This window comes from Ambystoma mexicanum, chromosome 13 (assembly GCF_040938575.1).
Source record: "Ambystoma mexicanum isolate Mex_15411 chromosome 13, UKY_AmexF1_1, whole genome shotgun sequence".
Taxonomy (NCBI): domain Eukaryota; kingdom Metazoa; phylum Chordata; class Amphibia; order Caudata; family Ambystomatidae; genus Ambystoma; species Ambystoma mexicanum.
The window spans coordinates 674,250,948-674,263,700 of NC_090938.1; the positions used below are offsets into that span (position 1 = coordinate 674,250,948).

Genomic DNA, 12,753 nt, shown 5'->3' on the forward strand with positions numbered 1-12,753 from the left:
TGTTGGATCTCTTCCGAGCCTGGCCTCCTAATGAAAAGCTGTCTTTGCAGCAGCTATTTTCCAAACTGGCAATGTTGTTCTGTCTGGTGTCTATTAAGAGAGTGTCTGATATCAGAGCGTTGGATGTGGACAATAAGAGTTTACCCCCCAACGGGTTACCTCCTTTATTTCACAAAGAACTAAATGTTTGCTGTCCTCAATTTCTTATCCAGCCTTTCCTGAAGATTGTAAACTATGTGTTGTTAAATGTTTTAAATGTTTTGAGTTGACAACGAAAGGTCTTAGGCCTCTGAATACCTCTCAGCTGCTGATTTCCTACAGGAAACCCTATAAGGCGGTATCCCCTTCCACTTTGGCTAGATGGATTAGGTGGGTCATGCGGGAGGCGGGGGTTGACACATCCTCTTTTGGTCCCCATTCGGTTCGGGGTGCTATGGCCTCTAAAGCCGCTTTCCTTGGGGGTAGTTTAGAACAAATACTGAAAGCAGCTGATTGGTCAAGGGAATCAACTTTCAAAACATTTTATCATAAGCCTATTGCTCATGTTGTAATTGATGTAATGCAAGGGCTTTGAACTTGCATAATATGAAGCCTCCTGTCTTGACATAGAATGACTAATCACCCTCACAATGTGAAGAGGGGGTTTAGATTCTATTAAAGATAAGGAGGCGAGTATTATCCCTCCCGTCCACCCTCATCTGTTTTTGTTATTCTTTCAGCTTTTGGGTGGGAGGTCCTGGTCAAAGAGGAGCTTCGTTACAGTTTCAAGTTGCGGAGAAGTCAAGATTCTATCAGTTTTGTTGGATCCTTGCTCTTCGTGCTACACACTTGGATTGTGCTGTGGATGTCTACTGCGAGACAGCTGCAGAAAGAGGAGTTGGGGTTAGAGTAATGAACCTTTATGGGGTTGGCTCTCAGCACATTGGTTGTCTCTAGGGCGTGACCTGCCCTCCACTTGGACTGGGGTGTTCCCCTTGCACTGTTTGGAACCGTGTTATAGGTGTATGTTGGAAACTTTTTTGTTTTGTTACAAAGTTTTTTCTTTTCAGCTGTTGTTCAGGAGTAAAGATTGTTATGTATAATATTCACCTCCTTGTCTTTAACAGAATCTAAACCCCCTTCTCACGTTAGTGAGGGGGATTAGTCATTATGCTCTCCTTTGGTTAACAGGGTAACAAAACAAATGCATTTTCCTTTTCCAAGTGTTCATGTAAATGAATTTGAACTCTTGCAGGTTTAAATCAAGAATCTTGACTATCCATGGCAAAATAGGTAAGAATGCTTCAATGTCAGTGTCATTTTGAAAGGAGTGCGAGCTCAGGATTTTGACTGGCCCACCGGGCCTTGCAACAATGTATATACAAGCGCTGTGAGCAGCCTCGCAGCGAGAAACTGGGAAATTGACTCGGCAGAGAGAGAGAGAGCGGGTATTGCTGAGTCAGTGAGAGGTCTCCTGGAGAGCAAGACAACGTGTAACTGACACGCTACTGGGTGTAACTGACACGCTCACTTTGCCGAGGCTGAGAGCGACCTTCCGGGGACCAAAGAACATGTAATTTTCACGCTGACTCCTTCTGTGACCACGCTGCTGCGCACAGCCTTCACGTGGACAATAACCAGAAAAACGTTTCTTTTCAATGTTTTCCAATTGCGAAAAGTCTTGACATCCAAAAGTAGTTTTACAGAAGCAGAAATCCTACTGCTGGCAGTTTACTGAAGTTGTCATGTTTCTTTCCACAGGGGCGAGTTTCTGGCAACAGATTCTGCAAGTACGCGCACTCGAAGACACAGTAAGCTTAACAGCAAGCAACCTGGCTTGCAAACGAAAAGGTTAAACACTGGATTCCTTCCTGATTTGTAAAGGTTGCATAATTGCAGAACTGCACAGTTACTGGTATCTAACCTGTCTTTCCCCCTCCTGCAGCCATCTTGGGAGTTTTCTCACTGGCACAATGGCGGCCATCTTAAAATTTCTCTTATGTACCTTAACTTTCCATGTGTTAAAATGTTTTAGTAATCTGTGAGACAGTGGGTTCCTGAGAGTATGTGTTCGTACAGACGCTGCATTTCAAGATGGATAGTATGCATGGGATAATCCAGTTGATCAATGAGTTGAACGTTTTTGCATCCCTGGTGTTGGCTTCCGACGTAGGTCGGAAGCGAAAGTAAACTAAATCAGGCTCCGACAATGATTCACGCAATGATACGCGGGAGCCAAGTTAGTGTATGCACACTCTTTATTAACTACGCCAGCACTGGCGTTAGAGGCGGTAACCCCGCCTCTTCCCTTTTTCTGTGGCCACGCCACAGCCGGTCATGAACATTAAAAGAGGACTAAAACTTTAAATAAACGTGTCCGTGAAACTAGGACACAACATCTCCCCCCCACTTAAATGAGGAGCTCATAACCTTACATTTCTTCTATCCACCGAGGGGGTCGGCGAATGGTCCTTTTGGAGGGGCTTTTCCGTGGGGTCTTCTCCCACCGCACTGGTGTGTCACTGTCGCTGTCGTCCGCGTCTTCCACTTCGACCTGATATTCCGATTCCACTTCTGAGGATTCCTGGTCAGTCATCGAGTGGTCGGTGATCGGTTCCGAGTGTCCCTTAAAGTTCTTGAAGAATGACGAGTTTCTCGTAATAGTCCCTGTGGGGCTGGCTGCTGTTATCATGGAGCCATTTACGTGCGTCACTTCTAGGGGTTCGGGCCTGAATGCCGGAGTGTCCTTGGTGCTTTGTTCTTGCCTCACCAGCACTACGTCTCCCACTTGGATGTGGCACGGCTTGGCCTGTCTCTTTTGATCGGTGTATGTCTTGGTCAGCTGTTTGCTCCTCGTGTCTTTTGTGATGGCGTCGTCCACGGCCGTTGGTGACGGACGGGCGTGAGGATTGTGGGGCAGTTGTGTTCGTAGGATACGCCCGAACATTAGGGTGGACGGACACACCCCTGTGGTGCTGTGTGGGGTGTTCCGGTATTCACGTAGGAGGGTGCAAATGGCCTGCATGAATGACCGATTCGTGATGGAACATACTTGTAGGGTTCTCTTGAGAGAGCTCATGAATTTTTCCGCCATTCCGTTTGCTTGCGGCCACAGCGGTGTGATTGTTCGATGTTGAAAACCAAGATGTTCCGCAAACATTGCGAAGTCATGCCCGCTGAATGGAGGGCCATTGTCCGACTTGACTACCGATGGAATGCCGTAGTCAGCGAACGTCTTGTCCAGGGCGGGTATGACTGCTTGAGCACTTGTTGAGTGAATGAGGTGCACCTCCGGGAATCGTGACATTTCGTCCACAATTACTAGCACGTATTTCCCGTTTGCCAGTGGTCCAAACATATCTACAGCCACTCGGTCCCACACTTGTGGAGGCATCGCAGACGGCTGTAGGGGTGCCGGGAAGGTTCGGTGACCCACCGCTTGGCAGGTGAGGCACTTGCCTAGGATCTGTTCCACCTGTTCGTCTAGTTTGGGGAACCAGACCTTTGTCCTCAGTTGTCTCTTGGTGGACACAATTCCGCGGTGTCCAGCGTGTGCTATGTCCAGTATTTGTTTCTGCAGGCTGGATGGTATTACAATTCTGTTCTCTTTGAGCAGCAGGCCTTCTGGGGACACAGATAGGGTGTGTCGTATTAGTTTGAAAACGCGGAGTTGAGCCTGTTCGGCTTCGGTCAGGTCTTTGACATGCCATCGGTCTGTTCGCAGACATTCTTTTATGAGGGACAGCATTTTGTCAGTAGAGGTGGCTTCCACAAGTTGAGTAATGGAGACATGTTTGGGGAGTGCATTGTTGACTAGGAAGTTAAGATATTGATTTGCTTTCAAGGATTGCCGTTCTACTTGAGCAGGTAGTGGGTATCGGGAGAGAAAGTCAGCTGGGTTGTTCTCTTTGCCCGGGCGATGTATGATCTTGAAGGAATATTCCTGTAGGCGTAGACCCCATCTGGCGATTCGGGGTGGCATTTTGGCCGTGGGTTTGCCATATATCGTTGTCAGTGCTTGGTGATCAGTCACAACCGTGAAGGGGCGGCCATATAGAAAGAGGTGGTAGTGCTCGCACGCCCATACCACGGCAAGGCTCTCCTTTTCGGGTTGCGAGTATGCGCACTCTGCCTTTGATAGACTCCGGCTGGCGTAGGCTACTATGCGCTTGGGTGCATTGGGCGGCGCTCCCGGTCTGGATTGGGCTAGAATGGCCCCTAAGCCTACCGGGCTGGCGTCCACAGTGAGTTCCGTGTCATAACTGGGGTCATAGTAGGCCATGCATGACGCAGAGGATATGCGCCTTTTGATTTCCTGAAATGCTGCCTCGCATTCTGTTGTCCACTCAAATGCCTGGTCTTTCCCGGTGAGGGCTCTTAGCGGGGTGCTTACAGACGCAAAGTCTTGAATGTATCTCGTGCAATAGCTGGCCATGCCCAGGAACGATCGTATGCCGGACGCCGAAATGGGAGTGGGGGCATCCACCAGGGCTTGCACTTTCTCAGGGTCGGGGCGCATGCCTTTGTTTGAGAAGATGTGGCCAAAGAATTTCAGGGTGGTCTTGTTGATCTCACACTTTTCCGGGTTGAGCGTGAGATTGGCGTTTTCTAGCGCCATGCAGACCCTTCGTAGCGTGTCATCGTGGCTTTCTTGGGAGGTGCCGAAGATGAGAATGTCATCACTGTAATTCAAACAGTGCGGTATGTGCTTTATTATTTGGTGTATCTCGTTCTGAAAGATCTCAGCTGCAGATGATACGCCAAAGCTTAACCTCTTGTATCTGAAAAGTCCTAGATGAGTTGAGAAAGTGGTTATGTATCGAGAGGACGGGTGAAGTTCAAGTTGGTGGTAGCCCTTGTTTAGATCAAGCTTCGAAAAGACGGTGGCTCCGTGTAGTAGGTGTATCATGTCCGTCATGCGTGGAGCCAAGTGTCGTTCTCTTTCGATGGCTACATTTGGGGCCCGCATGTCTACGCAGATGCGTATTTTGGAGGTGCCGTCCTTCTTGGGTACCGGTACTATGGGTGACACCCATGGGGTCGGGCCCGACACTGGTTCAATTATGCCTTGTTGGAGCAGTGAGTGAATCTCATCTTCCACTTGCCGTTGTATGTTGAGGGGAATGCCCCTGTAGTGTTGGGCGATGGGTTTTACTTGCTGATTAATGTGCAGCTTGATTTGTTTGTCCTTTAAACACCCAAGTCCTTTGAAGAGTGACGGGAATATCTTTTGTATCATGTCTTTGGCGCCAGAGGTGTATGCAGACATGATCTGATACATGATGCTGATGAGGCCCATTTGTATCGCTGTGCGGAAACTCAGGATGCTTCCTCCCGGGACTTCACCTTTTATTACGTATATCTTTACTTTCTGGTTCTGCTCCTTGTAGCTGCAGCGTGCAGTGAACATTCCGATACAGTCTAGCGGCCTGTTGGATCCGTAGGGGTATATTAGTGTGTCGGCTGTCTTCAGGTCTTTCTTGACTTCCAGTGATTTGTATATTATGTCATTGATGACGTTCACAGTAGCGCCGGTGTCTATTAGGAATTCTAGGTTTTGGCCATTTAGTTGGAGTAGTAGGGTCGGACTGTATTCGGCCGCTGTGGCATTTCCAATGGCATGTACATATGCTCTTTTCCTTTCTCCACTGGATGAGGATGACCTTAAAGGCTGTCTGTCCTGCGGCGAGTCATCGACGTACCTTATCCTGTGCCTTGGTCTGCGGTGTGGAGAGTGGCGTCTGCACTCTCGGTGGGTGGACGTTTCTCTCTCTCTCCTCTCTTCTCGCCTCCTTGACGAAGGCGCTTGTTCTTTGGATGAGCTGTGAGAGCGCCTCCTTCCGTATGTGGAGCCTCGATGTGAGTTTTTGCGCGGGCTTTCCTTTCTTGGACGTCCGCCTTCTCTGCTGCTTCCCGCAGTTTGAAGGAATTTGATGTTCCTGCAGACGGACTGGAAGTGGTTGTCCCCTCCGCATTTATCACATTGATGTCCGATTGCAGGGCACGGGCCTGTATGTGGAAAGCGGAAACCACAGCGATAGCATTTTTTTTGGTCCGACGGGCTGGCAGGCGTGCGGAGGGGGCAAAGGGAGGCTGATTTGGCATTATGTGTGATGGAAATGTTGCCTAGAGATTCCGTTTGAAGGGTTAGTGCAGCATCGGCTCTTGCAATTTGGAGAATCTCCTCTAGTGTTCTGCTCTTTTGTAGTAATTTCTTGCGAAAGTCAGGAGAACCGCATCCTGCTATGGTTTGGGATTTCAGGGCTTCTTCGGTAGAATATTTGTCGAAATCACAGTACTTCGCTCTTTTTCTTAGTCTCATGACGAAGTTGTCCATGGTTTCATCTTTGTCTTGCGTCGTGGTGTGGAACACATGTCTCTCGTAGTCGACGTTCCGTAGGGGTGCGAAGTATGCATTCAATGCGTCAATTATGCCTTGAAAAGAGTTGGTTTTGTCCTCGGGCATTTCAAACACGATGTCTCTTACCACAGGGCCCAGAGAGTGAAGTAGGATGCCCCTCAAGCGGCGTTCTTCTCGCACACCCGAGGCGTCGATGTAAATGTGAAGTTCTTTCAGCCACCTGGCCCATCTGGGCGCCAGGCTGTTGGTGTCCGTCATGTCGAAATGAGGGACTGCTTGTAGCTGCAGAGATTCAGAGGATGTGTCCTCTCCATTGTTGACTGTTCTTGGAGTGGAGCTGGCTTGGGGGCTCTGTAGGCCACTGTCAATATTGTCCGTTAACATGTCGGTGGATGATGTAGCCTGGCTGCTCTGTTGTGACGCTGTACTCACGGGAATGGCTTGTGTTGAGGGACCTGCGCCACTTCTTGTAGCGGCTCGGTCGCGCCCGCTGAACATAGGGGCTAGCGGTGACTTTGGCAGCATGAAGGCGTCATGTGCAGGAGTAGGCCCTTGGATGTCGGGCTGCCGCGTTTCTTCTTGAGAGATAAGGCAGGTTGATAAGGGGGCTGCCGTGTCCAGGCAGCAGCTGTGGTCGGTGAGCCACACGTAAAATGCAGGCTGCCAGCTGATGCGTGCAGCCGACGGTTGCTGTGCTCCTTCACTGCCCCTCAGTCTTCGGCGAGCAGGCTGCCAGCTGATGCGTGCAGCCGCCGGATGCTGAGCTCCTTCACTGCCCTTAAGACGTTGCTGTCTTCGGCGAGCGAGCGTGGGCGGGCCGGTGGCGAGCAGCAGACGCCGGAGGCAGTGGATGCGGCGCGGCCCTCACGCGACGCTGAAGTTGCCTGCAGGCGGGCGGATGCCGGAGGCAGAGGCGGTGTAGCGCGGTCCCCGCGCGACGCTGGGGTTGCCTGTAGATGGGTGTGGGTCGAAGTTCCTCGTCGCCAGTGTTGGCTTCCGACGTAGGTCGGAAGCGAAAGTAAACTAAATCAGGCTCCGACAATGATTCACGCAATGATACGCGGGAGCCAAGTTAGTGTATGCACACTCTTTATTAACTACGCCAGCACTGGCGTTAGAGGCGGTAACCCCGCCTCTTCCCTTTTTCTGTGGCCACGCCACAGCCGGTCATGAACATTAAAAGAGGACTAAAACTTTAAATAAACGTGTCCGTGAAACTAGGACACAACACCTGGATCTTCAGGAAGCATACTTTCATGTGCCCATTCGGTGGTTTTATCGAAAACATCTGTTATTTATCTTCCTGTGTGGATATTTCCAATTCCAGCCCTTCCCTTCAGCCTAAAGACTGCTCCCAGGGTATTTACGAAGGTGTTGGGCCTGGTGGTGGCACTCCTTCATGCCAAGGGGAATACGGGTATTTTGGCACTCCTTCATGCCAGGGGGATACAGGTATTTCCTTTCGTGGATGACTTGCTGCTCAAGTCTTCTTCCAGAGTTCTGTTGGTGGATCATCTAGCAATCGTCTGTGGAGTGTTGAAATCTCTGTGGTTCCTGATCAATTGGGACACAGCTTGATTAGCATCTTCCCAAGATCTACAGTACAAAGGGGCCTGCTTTTGGACAGCGCAGGGGCAGGTGCTACTGCCGATGGATCTGGCAGTCTGCCTGCAGCATCTCTTGGGGAGTCTGCTGGCCAAGGACTGGGTTACGGCCAGGGAGGTTCTCTGAGTGCATGGACAGTGGTGTGTGTGTTTGTGGGCCGGTGGGCAAGGGTTCACATGCATACATTGATGTCACACATGCACCGCTCTTGGAGGACGGATTCCCAGATAAATACGAGCAACGGATCGCCATTTTTCCAGACCTAACGGTGGATGGACTTGGACAATCTTCTGCAGGATTTCCCATTGGTTCACCCCTTGCTGAACATAGTTACTACCGACAGCAATGACCGTGGGTGCAGTGTTTGGGACCCAGAGTGCTCAGGGGCATTGGACGTCCATGCAGGCTTCTCAGTCATCCGATTGGAGGAGCTGGCAGCGATCTTCCTGACCCTGAAAGGTTTTCCAGTGCCCTCCTGGGGTTGGCTGTTCTGGTGCGGATGGACAACACACTGGGGTTGGCATATGTGAATCTCCAAGGTGATAAAAAGTCATGCCAGCTGGAGTCGCTAGCCTTCCAGTTGGAATGCTGCCCGGAATGCAACCTGCTAACCTTGTGGATAGTTCATGTCAGGGTATGGACAACATCCAAGCCGAAATCCTGGGCAGAATTTTCCTTTCATCCGGTTGGATCTTGCGATGGTCTGTGTTTCGCCTGCTCTACCAGAGGATCAGGATGCTGGTGCTGGACTTGTTTGCCATGCCTCTGGATACCCAACTGCCCTGGTCTTGCTCGCGGTTCCCGTCTGCAGGGGCTTAGGGAGTGGGCGCCTTGACACTGGACTAGCCAAAGAGGCTTCTTTATGCATTTCCTCTGATTCTTCTGCTTCCCAAGGTACTGCTGAAGATTCCAGACTCAGGGCGGCGGTGATTCTGGTAGCGCTGGTGTAGCCAAGGCACTCCTGGTATCCTCTACTAATTGCCCTGGTAGTTGCTCCGGGTTCCTGCCCTTGTCTTCATGCCCGCTGAGGATGGGACTGGGGTCTTCTGTCTCTTGGATTCCGAATTGGGGGGGTTGGAAGATGAAAGGCAGGGTCTGCACAGGCAGGGCTTGACTCTGCATTTGGCAATGTCAATACAGAAATCCAGACGGCCCTCGACTCTGAAGGTTTATGAGGCACATTGGAGGAACTTTGCATGGTTGTGCGCTCAGAAGTATGTGCGGGCAGTGGACAGATCTGTACCCATGATTTTGCAGTTCCTGCAGGACAGCTGGGAAATGGGTCTGGCAGTGTCATCTCATAGGACCCAGTGGGTGGTGATTCAGGCTTTCAGGGAGCCCTCGGTTCTCAGTTCTGACTGTGAGCTGTTGGTCTCACGGATGTTGAAAACCTTCCTGTTGTCCAAGCCCATGCTGTGCACTAATGTATCTCCCTGGGACCTTTGCCTAGTTTTGCTCGCTTTACAGGACTCTCCATTTGAACCAGTGGAGTCGATCAACATCAAGTTGCTCACATGGAAAACAATTTCCTGGTGGCTCAGTTGGGAGGCTCAGCGAAATTGGAGCATTGTGTACAGCTCCAATCCTGCATGTTTTCTCGGATTCCCTGGTTCTCCAGTGTGATCCGGTGTTCCTTTCTAAAGTCACCTCTAAGTTCCATCAGACACAGGATATTGTGCTTTAGTCCTTGTTTTCCAGTCCCACTTCTCCAGAGGAGTGGTGGCACAAGTTGTATGTTAAAAGGTCTGTCTTGGCTTAACTGGACAGAACATCTTCCTTTCGGCATTCAAACAGTGTGTAAGATTTGGGGTTCCAAAGCCTGGCACGAAGGAGACTGTGCTTACGATTAGCCGATTCATTCGGCAGGTAATTGCCCCAGCCTATTCTGGGGTGCAGGTTTCTTTTCTAGCTTCTGAACACGGTCGCTCTACTAGGGGTATGGTAGCACCTTGGGATGAGGCTCAGGGAGGGCTGATTAAGGACATCTGCAGGGCAGCGACCTGTGACGATCCGAATACGTTCACCAGATACTATTGCCTCAATTTGCACGCGCAAGGGTCTTCCTCCTTCGGGGAGGGACTGTTGAGTGCTAGTACACATGGTCAATGGTGATTTGTTGTGGTGCTTGGGAATACATTGGTGATGGGGTGTTTGAACTGCACTGTGGTTGGTCTGTGTTGTTTTTCATGGATCCTTTTTTCACCACTATCTTTGGTATATCTCACAAGTAAGTGCTGCGACTAGGAAGAGGGATGTGGAAGTAATGACCTGGCTACTTACCAGTATTCTTTCTCCTAATCCACTCTTCCTCATCACAGTACTTATGACCCTTCTCGCCTGCCCCGATGCGGGGTTAAAACCCCTTCCATAATGTGTTAGGTGGTGTTGAACTGACACATTGTGGGAGTATGGGGATCCTGTACTCTCAGGGGAGGCGTGGGGCAGGCATATGCCATATTAAAAAGATAGAATAGATTCCTGAGTTGGAGGTGGGGAGCTCATAACTAAGTACTGTCACGAGGAAGAATATGACTCGGAGTAATGAAGAATACCGGAAAGTGAGCGGGCCATTAAGTTTCGATATCGTAAATAAGTATTACTTTAAAGTTTAAACCTACACTACAAACGAAAATATAATTTAAGCCCGTGCCTTTTCAGTTTTCAGTCGCGCACTGAAAAGAAATGTCCAAGTTGGAAAATAGACATGTAAAAGATTTTTAAATATTATCCATATAATAACTGTCCGATTATTTAAATTTCGAAAATGGTAAAAAAACGAGGGGACACCCGGATTTGAACCGGGGACCTCTTGATCTGCAGTCAAATGCTCTACCACTGAGCTATATCCCCGGATGAACAATGTACTGTGGCAAATACTTTTGCCAAGACAGATCCTGCGTGTACAGCCTGAGAAAGAATTTCAAAGCTCGGAGGAAGAGGCGGAGGAGTAGAGAAATACGTATCATTCATATTCATATATCGCGCTGGACGGGAAGCAGTCTATAGTTGGGAGTATCTTGCTTGTGGTCGGGTGATTGGAACCGGTGTGAGGCTCTTTTGGAAACCGTGTGAAGAGGCAGTCCCCGATTGTTGCTAAACATTTAATTGACGGTTGCTTCATGCCAATTAACTATAACGCCATAACAGCGCATTTTTAAATGAATTTACAGTGCAGACTATCGCTGCTCCTATTTGTGTACAAATATATAAATTAGTACGAAATCTCTTCTGAATCGGACTTTCGCAGTTAAGACGTTACACTCGGAAAATGTAAAGGTGACGCTCAGGCTTGAAACAGGAACCGCTTGGTGTGCATTTAAATTCTCACCCACTGCACTGTCTCCTCCACTGACTTGCATAGTTTACTTTGATGTTTACATTGCACATAGACGGATTAAAGCCTTGAGAAGGGAGATGGTGCTAGGGACTTTGTGGGTTCAGAAGTTGCTCTTGGCAGGGACCCTTTGTGCTTACTCCAACCCATTCCTATGAATCTCCCTGCTGCGCCCATCTCCATGTCCATAGTTCTCTCCTTGTCTCACTTTCTATGTGTGTCTCGCTCTTTATGTCCCACTGTCCACTTGTGTTCCTTTCTATTTGTCTCTTTCCCCAAACATCCCCACTCGAGTCATGCTCTCAGCTCCACTTTAAGCCTGTGTCTGAGTGCCTATTTTTCTCTTGGGCCTTGGCATCTGGAGGTGATGCACTGAAACATCCCAGTCAATGATTACAGCCAACATTGCTGTATGATGGTTTAATCTTAAGTAATTCAATTGACATGTGATCCTATCAGCCTAATGCAGCCCTCTTTCAAAGACACCCATTAATGCCAGACTGATTTTGCACTGTTTTGGTACCAGTATTGTGATGTACAAGAGTTGGCATGCTATGAGAACTCCCAATTTTCTCAGATAAGGCACAGGGAAAGTAACATTATTTGCCCAGGATCACACAATTTGGTTAAACTGAAGCTGAGATTGTAACATACATTGTAATGCAGGCACTTTCCCGCATATCTCTGAGCTCGAGTTGATTCACATGTTTACGTTTTGGCTTTCAGGAACTCATTCTTACAGAGTTCATTTGCAAAGAGCACAAATCACATGTAAAGCAACCCGACAATGTATGCATTCCTACAGAAACATGTTCAAGTGAGGGATTGTCAGGAGTATGGGGTGGAGGAGGTGGAAGAGATGTCATGGACTCAGGAAAGCAGGATACAGAGAATGAACTACCTTTCCCAGCATCCTTGGGACATCTGGTAGTTCTTGCCGTGCACGCATAAGGCCAGCTGACACTAATTAGTAACATCTTATCTAGGGCCAACGGCGCACGGCAGGTGTGGCTTATTTTGTTTTCGAGACAAAGTCATGCCGGAGGATTAAGGGAGACCGCTCGCGCCTGTATGTATTCTTTTATAGCAGGCAACTCGAACTGGAAGCAGAGAACGGAGGATGCACGGTTTCCATGCCGGGAATTCATTTTCAAAGCACAGGCACTTTGAACTCGCAGCTGCAGAAGGAGGATTCGCGCGACTTACGTCCGGGAAGGCTTGCGAGCGTCCCGGATGAAAAGATAAGTACGGGAGTGGTTTTGTTGTGAACGCTCATTGTTATACTGGCACTACTCTGATGATGTACATTGTATTTTCATATGGCTATGGAAATAACTTTTGATGGACATTACCTATGAGTTTAGAATTCATAGGTTCTCAGTAAAAATGTCTGGAGAAGCCAACTGCGTTCTCGCCACATGGTTTTCAGGGTTGTGGCTTTTCCATGCATGTAGCGCTCGCACTGAAAAGAAGC

The 12,753-nt window shown here is 49.1% G+C and overlaps 1 long non-coding RNA gene and 1 other non-coding gene across 2 annotated transcripts in view; one reads left to right on the forward strand and one right to left on the reverse strand.

The window, feature by feature from the left end:
- Positions 1 to 10,723: 10,723 nt before the first annotated feature.
- On the reverse strand, positions 10,724 to 10,795 carry TRNAC-GCA (transfer RNA cysteine (anticodon GCA)). The gene has a single exon. It is a non-coding gene; the product is annotated as a tRNA-Cys (tRNA).
- A 1,482-nt stretch (positions 10,796 to 12,277) lies between these two features.
- The window catches only part of LOC138521686 (uncharacterized), a 37,551-nt gene continuing 37,075 nt past the window's right edge, over positions 12,278 to 12,753 (forward strand). Inside the window, exon 1 of the long non-coding RNA XR_011283095.1 lies at positions 12,278 to 12,524. This is a non-coding gene — a long non-coding RNA (uncharacterized lncRNA). The remainder of the gene's footprint in view (positions 12,525 to 12,753) is intronic.